The sequence below is a fragment of the Xyrauchen texanus genome, chromosome 41 (genome assembly GCF_025860055.1).
Source record: "Xyrauchen texanus isolate HMW12.3.18 chromosome 41, RBS_HiC_50CHRs, whole genome shotgun sequence".
NCBI lineage: Eukaryota > Metazoa > Chordata > Actinopteri > Cypriniformes > Catostomidae > Xyrauchen > Xyrauchen texanus.
The window spans coordinates 32,586,039-32,593,594 of NC_068316.1; positions in this window are offsets into that span (position 1 = coordinate 32,586,039).

A 7,556-nucleotide genomic window follows, 5' to 3' on the forward strand; every position below is an offset into this window, starting at 1 on the left:
GAATAACGGTAACAAAGCTGTTGAAACTAAGAGTAATGTGTTATTTTGTAGTATTTAAGTTCTCTAATACTAACAAAGGGAGGGATGTAGTGTAGTGACATCGCGAGAACGGGGTTGAGAAGAGGAAGGTGATCGCGAGATTAAAGAGAGCGATCATGTAGTTGAGAGAGTTGTTAATAAAGTGAATACAACAGCAATGAAGACTGGTTATTGAGATCAACAACACAACATACCCCACTAATTTAATGACACGGAACTTTACACATTAAGCTGTCAAACATACCAAATACCGGCTCAGTTCAATACCCTTTTTTTTGCAGGCAGCTGCTTTCACACAGTTTATGTACACTTTCAAGAAGAATGTTCGCAACTTTGGACTGCTGCTAAGTGTGTCTTGGTAAGATATTGAAAACTGTTGAGTTGGTCTATCCAGATACAGTTAGATAACCATTAAAACAAAGATTAATGTACATATGTGCTCGAGGAATTTGCAAACTTTAAGTCACAAGCCTGGACATTTACAAAACTCTTTATTAAACGACGCCAGTTGCCTCACAAACTTTGGCAAATCTAGCAAATATTTTTTTTTAACCTATTTACAGCCTGCTATCTTCTCAACTAACTAAACACCTGACGGATCAATAATAGGCTATTAAGCTTACACTCACAATATACAATGAAATACAGAAAGCCGAAAGGTATACAAAACCTTTTTTTTTTTTTTTTTTATCACGTTTAGTACATAGTACTTTGAGTGTATCCGAGGCTAAAGTTACTGGGTCATTTTAGTTTGAGTTTATTTAAAGATACAGTATACTACATAAATGACACCCCACAGATGTAATATTTAAACTTTTTATTATAAAGTGTAGAGTCAGTTTGAACACAATAAAAACGTTATCCAACCCACGAGTTACTTGTTCATTATAAAGATGATATAGAAAGTTAAGTAGAATGAATGTGGAGTGGTTTTCCAGTAAATTATCTGAGTCAGGTAGCGTTAAGATTCTAAAAGCGGTCTACAGCCAGTGCTCTCATGACTATGAAAAACGTCTAGGTTACTATTGTAACCTCCGTTCCCTGATAGAGGGAACGAGATGTTGTGTTGAAGAAGCGACATCTCTGAACTTGAGAAAAGGCCAATGAGAAATTGGCAGACAGAATGTTTCCCGTCTGTTGCTCACTTCGACGTTGTGTCGAAGAAACGACACTAGGGATCCATATTTAATCACGCCATGCGCTGAACCGTGTGCGTGCGCTGCTGACACAGGTGCAAGCAGGCAGATGCGTGCCAAAGCAACAGGCCGCGTCAGAGTGCACGTACCCTTCCCCATCAAATTGTTAGAACCTATTCCAGTACAGAGTAGTTTCAGTATTTGTAGTGAGTCTGGTCAGGGAATTCCTCCGCCGAATTCACCGACCAGAGGGCTAGGGAGGAGTCATCCAGGGAGCCGAGTTAGTGGGGTCTCCTGGGATAAGAGCACACGTGATCGCCTCAGTGGAGGGGAAAGGCACTAGAGGCAAGCGGTACACCCGGTCAGTTGTTTCCCGTGTTACCGAGTTCTACTGGCTCGGACCTGAGAGAACACGGGATGAAACCGACACAACCCTGAGATTGAAAATCTCGTAAAGGTATTGGGTGTTTCCCAACCTGCTGCTTTGCATATGTCTGCTAGGGAGGTGCCGTTGGCCAGTGCCCACGAGGATGCCACAATTCTCATCGAGTGTGCTTGAACCCACAAGGGGGCTGGCACAGCCTGGGTGTGATAGGCCAATGATATGGCGTCAACCACCCAGTGGGAATGCCTCTGTTTGGAGACAGCATTCCCTTTCCGCTGTCCACCAAAGCAGAAAAAGAGCTGCTCAGAATGCCTAAAGCTCTGCGTGCGGTCCACATAAGTACGCAGGGCACACACTGGACACAACAACGAAAGGGCTTGGTCTGCCTATTCCCGGGGCAGTGCTTGCAGATTCACTACCTGGTCTCTGTAGGGATTCTTAGGAACCTTGGGCACGTAGCCCGGTCGCGGTCTTAGGATAATGTGAGTGTCTGCCGGACCGAACTCCAGGCAAGCTTGCAGATCCCCAATCCTCTTGATGAAAGCAAGCGCGATCAGGATGGCCATCTTCAGGGAGAGGGCCTTGAGCTCAACTGATTCTAGAAGCTCAAAGGGGGGTCTCTGGAGGCCTGAGAGGACCACTGAGAGATCCCACAAGGGGAACAGGCTTGGCCGGGGAGGATTCAACCTCCGGGTGCCTCTAAGGAACCTGATAATCAAGTTGTGCTTACCCAAGGGCCGTCCACTGTGTCGTGGTGGGCCGCGATAGCGGCTACATACACCTTCAAGGTGGAGGGGGACAGCCTCCCCTCCAACCTCTCCTGCAGAAATGAGAGCACTGACCCGACTGCGCACCTTTGTGGGTCTTCAGACCGGGGAAGAGCAACATTTTGCAAACAAGCGCCACTTCAGGGCGTAAAGTTGCCTGGTAGAGGGAGCTCAGGCTTGGTTGATTGTGTCTATGACGGCAGGTGGTGACCACTTAGATCTTCTGCATCCCATACAGGGGCCAGACGTGGAGATTCCAGAGGTCTGGGCGCAGATGCCAGAGGGTGCCCCATCCCTGAGAAAGAAGGTCCTTCCTCGGGGGGCTGCCGCGAGGAGCACGAGATCCGTGAACCAAGTCCGAGTGGGCCAGTAGGGGGCCATCAGAATGCCTTTGTCCTGGTCCTCCCTGACCTTGCACAGCACCCGTGCAAGTAGACTCACTGGGGAAATGCGTACTTGCGCAGCCCCCGGGGCCAGCTGTGTGCCAGCGCATCTGTCTGTATGTATGTCTGTCTGTCAGCCTGCCTGCCTGTCTGTCTGTCTGTCTGTCTGTCTGTCAGCCTGCCTGCCTGTTTGTCTGTCTTTCTGTCTGTCTGTCTGTCAGCCTGCCTGCCTACCTGTCTTAATTCTGCTGTTGTGACTGATAATGTCTTGTGGTGAGAGTCTATTAACTAGAAACAGAAAATTACATTGCCATGGTTATTTGAGTCATTAGGGATGTAATTTCATTTCATGAGTCCTGTTGTGATATACTGTGGCTCCCAGGGGATGTGACAGGAATAATTAATTAATCAGATTGCACAAACAGTGACTGATATCAGCCTACAGGTGGCACTACTCCCTTAAAAGTGGTTTCCAAAGATCAAGTTCAGTACAACATGCCATTGTGTGTTGAACAGATCACATTTGCAGAACATTGCTCAGTCTGCCACTGACTCTTTGGTTCCTTTGTACTAGTAATATTTGGAGTGCATCTTTTGTAATTGTAGCCGTCCTCTCACCAGTCAGACCTCATTTCTCAAACAAAATGAAACACTTCCAGATGGCATGTCTATGTCTGCTTTAAATCCCGAAGTCGTGACTGCAACAGATATTGAAGGAAGAAAAATGCTCAAATACCCCCAAATGACTTCATTTTAATGTCAGTACATATTTTTTGCAGTGACCACTATTTGTATATGGTATATATTGAAATTATATAAATAAACATAATGAATTCTATTTATATAATTAATTATATTTGATTAATTCTAAGGTTAACTTAAATCAGCTTATAACAGGGCCATCTCCACCATAGACATTGAGCGGATACTTCCCCTATAAATTACAATAAGCAGTCAACCAATATGTGATTCTCAGTGGTTGTTAAATGAATACTTGTAGTCCCCCACAATCCTGAAAATGTGGATAAATTCTTGGGTTATAAAATACAGTATATGATATTCATATTAGATTATGGTTGCTGAAAGTATATGTCTCTCTGATCTCATTTCTAATTTGTGTGTACTGTGCGCAATTGTGACTTACATCAAATTTTATGTAACATTACCCCCACATGCATCCATGCGTCAAAATGGATGGGTTACAATCAGATGCATATTTATTAATATAAACATTTATTTTTTTATTTAAAATATTTTTATTGACTGAGATGTCTTTTATTCCATTTCAAAGACTTCAAGTTCACATGCATTTGATTTGTGGGAAAAAAAATTTAATTGTGTAAGTAATTGAACAAAACCTATTGAACATATAATATTTAGTATGCAAATCAGTGCTAATTTTAAACTGTAGCTACCCAAGCTACAAGCTACTCATAAATTAAAGTAGTAGAATTAGTCAAGCTACTCTTTTAAAAAAAATTTTACTACTAAGTAGTTACTACAAACTTTTAACAAAAGTAGATAACTACATTGAAGACATTTAAAGAAGAAACTATTAAAGCAATATCACACAAGCAAGAGTGCTGTATGTCCGGCTATCAACTATTATTCGGCCACAGGCACGAGGCAGCAGGAAATCACAGCCATGCTGACAGATGGACAATACAGCATGATTGCGAGTGTGATGTTGCTTTTGTGCAACAATTTAAGAAACAAGTAAATAAATAAGTAGGGAAAAACTAAGTACTGTCCCAAAAAACACTCTTGTGTGTGGAACTACTCTCTTATGCCATGGATTCAGGATCTGCCATTGCTAGTTTGAAAGATGTGGCCATTACTAATGTGAAAATCACACATTAGAACTAGTAACTACAGCTAGGGCTGGTTCTAACAAGGTATTGGAGAAACAAAGATTTCTGTGTGTCTGTATGAGAGAGAGAGAAAGAGAGAGAGAGAGAGAGAGAGAGAGAGAGAGCAGAGAGAGAGAGAGAGAGACAGAGAGTGAGGGTGTAATTACCTGCATTTGTTGCAGTGATGAATAGAAATGCTGCAGCTGTTAGTTTAACTCTATTCCTCAGCTGTAGTGTGGTAGTAATCCGCTCCTATTGTGGATCTGACTATTTCACTCATGTTCAAGTTTTTTGTTGTCAGATAGATAACATGAGGATGCTTCATTCTTGTATATTTCTTGTGGAACTCTTATTTCTTCCACCATGTTGGAAATTTACATCTTCTCCCAACTTGAAAACTTGTATCAGGTAGGCGCCCTAAGCGTGTTTTGATTTTTCCATCTGTCGCAGCTGTGATTGGCAGAGAGCGAGATAGAGAGAGAGAGAGAGAGAGAGAGAGAGAGAATGGTTTAGCTGAGAGTGTTTGTTTACTCCTTCGGCTCCAATGCTGATTTCACAATACAAAGTGACAAAGCGAAGTGCAGCATTTTGTGATGCTACAGCGCTATTCAATGGAAAATGTAGCCTGTTACTAGTAAAGCTACAATATTGTGAAAATAGCTGAACTATTGCACACTACTAAAAAAAATTGAAGTTAGAAGTGTTGCTATTTTTAACTACTCACCAACACTGCCGCTGGATATTAGGATTGGGACTACTCATGCCATTTGCCTAGAGGCAGAGTCAAATAAATCAAACCCAATATCTGAGATGCCTATGCTGCTGATTACATACACTGAAACAACACCAGACTTAACTTCACTGAGGTTTGGCAGCAAAAGGGCTTAAAGCTGGATTTGCATTATTGTCACCATCCGAAATAAACACTTCATTGTCAGTTGCAAAGAAAAAGCAGACATATGCAGCCTGTTTTTACTCTCTACATATGTGAAGTTAATTTCCTATGTTTTTTTGTTCTTTTTGTTATTAATTCGTCTTGACAGTCAAAAACTTTGCCAAAAGCCTTCAGTATTTTCGTTCTTTCTTTCTTTCTTTCTTTTTTCTTTTATTTTCTTGGCTCTCCACTTTTATTTTTCTTGTTGCTTCTTACAAAGGCCATTTTGCTCCATATATAGCTGTGGAGTTTAAGGGGGCTTTCACACTAGCACTTTTGGTGCACACCCCGGTTCGAATGACGTCAGATTTCGGTTCGTTTGGATGATGTGAACGCTGTCTTCCGAACTCGGGTGCGCACCCGCGAACCGTACTCGAGTCCGCTTAAAAAGGTGGTCTGGGGTACAGTTCATGTGAACTCCAGTACGGTTCGCTGCTGATATGAACGCAATCGAACCAAACCGTGGAAGTGAACCGCTATTGATGACGTATAATGTGGTCGTCAGTCTCACACGCGTCACTTTCAAAATGAGCGGAAAGGGTTTACTTTCGTGCGTGTATACACTTACCTTGACGAAAAGTGGGATTGACACACACGCACTGCAAGCAGAGAGATGATTTCTGCTTGCCTTCGCAAAAATTGTCTTCGGAGGACAGCCCGCTGTCTTTTGAATGATTTCAGTATTTTTGCGGCAGACAGACGCAAGTGTGTTTCTGTATCTTGATGTTGAAAACAAAACCAAAGGTTAAAAAAAAGAAGAACAAATGTAAACCGAGCAAGTCTATTCATTGAATTTTGACGCTTTTCATTTCAGCGGTTATCAAGCAACACGATTACGCACCAGCTGCAGCTTGATGACGCAAGCGTACCGCGGTTCGGATACAAATATATAATGTGAACACAGTCCATCGGGGGCAGGGGGGAGGGGGGAGCAATCGAACTCGGGTTCGGAACAGGCAATCGAACCAAGTGTGAAAGCCCCCTAAGACATCTATCTCAGCTATACATAGAAACCCATCAGTACCCCTGTTATCTGTTTAGTTCCATTTCTAATCACATCACTGCAGATAAAACATATCAGTTTGAGCTGAGTCTAAGTCTCTGAGTTATTCTTTATAAGTAATTTTGCAGTGATTCCTATTTTCTTCATATGCATTAGTATTTAGTTTAAAATGCTTTAGTTTAACAGTTCATTATACAAAACAATCTGCTTTTAATGGTCTCTCTGACACATAGAGTACATCCAATCATCTTCAACCACTTATCAGAAACCGGACATTGAAAACATATGAAGGCAATTCCTCTGTTTTCTGACAATTGTTACATTTCAATAGCTGAAAATGAATGGTTTGAATATGTGCTTTAACCACAATTAACTGATCATATATAGGATGTCAGCATTTACCACATTACCCTTTAAAACTACCATAATTCATAACCAACTGAAATGGAGCTTCAAACTAAATGTTTCGAAAAACAAATGTGCATGAAAATGGCAATTCTTACATTCACTAACATACGAACAAAAGTATTATTCTCTGCTTGCTTTAGAAATGTCATTTTGAAAAGTAATTCATTAGAACATATATTTTAACATTATCTGAAACTGGCACTTGCCTTTGCAAACATTCTGTCTTGAGGCCTATACACACCAAATTTGAATTGGAACAATGGATTCCTATGGCATTATTCACACAATATCCAACAAATCATATGCTGAAAATCCAAAGTTTTTTGACTGACCAATGAGATACAAACTGTTTGTCACTTTTCCAGAATCGCTTCAGATGATCAATCCAGACCATTGGTGGTGCTAATATATTGTAAAACACAGGCAATGGACATGCAGCTGATACACAAATACAGTAAAGTTAAATACAGTAAAGACCATGAGCCAGTGTTTTCTTTTCAATATTTTTTATATTATGCGTCATATTTTATACTTTATCTGTTATTATCAATGTACACTATACATTTGGAATATACTCGTAGAAAAATATATGTGCAAATATATATAGGTGTTATATTCATGCAACAGCACTCTTTTCTCATCTCAATCACA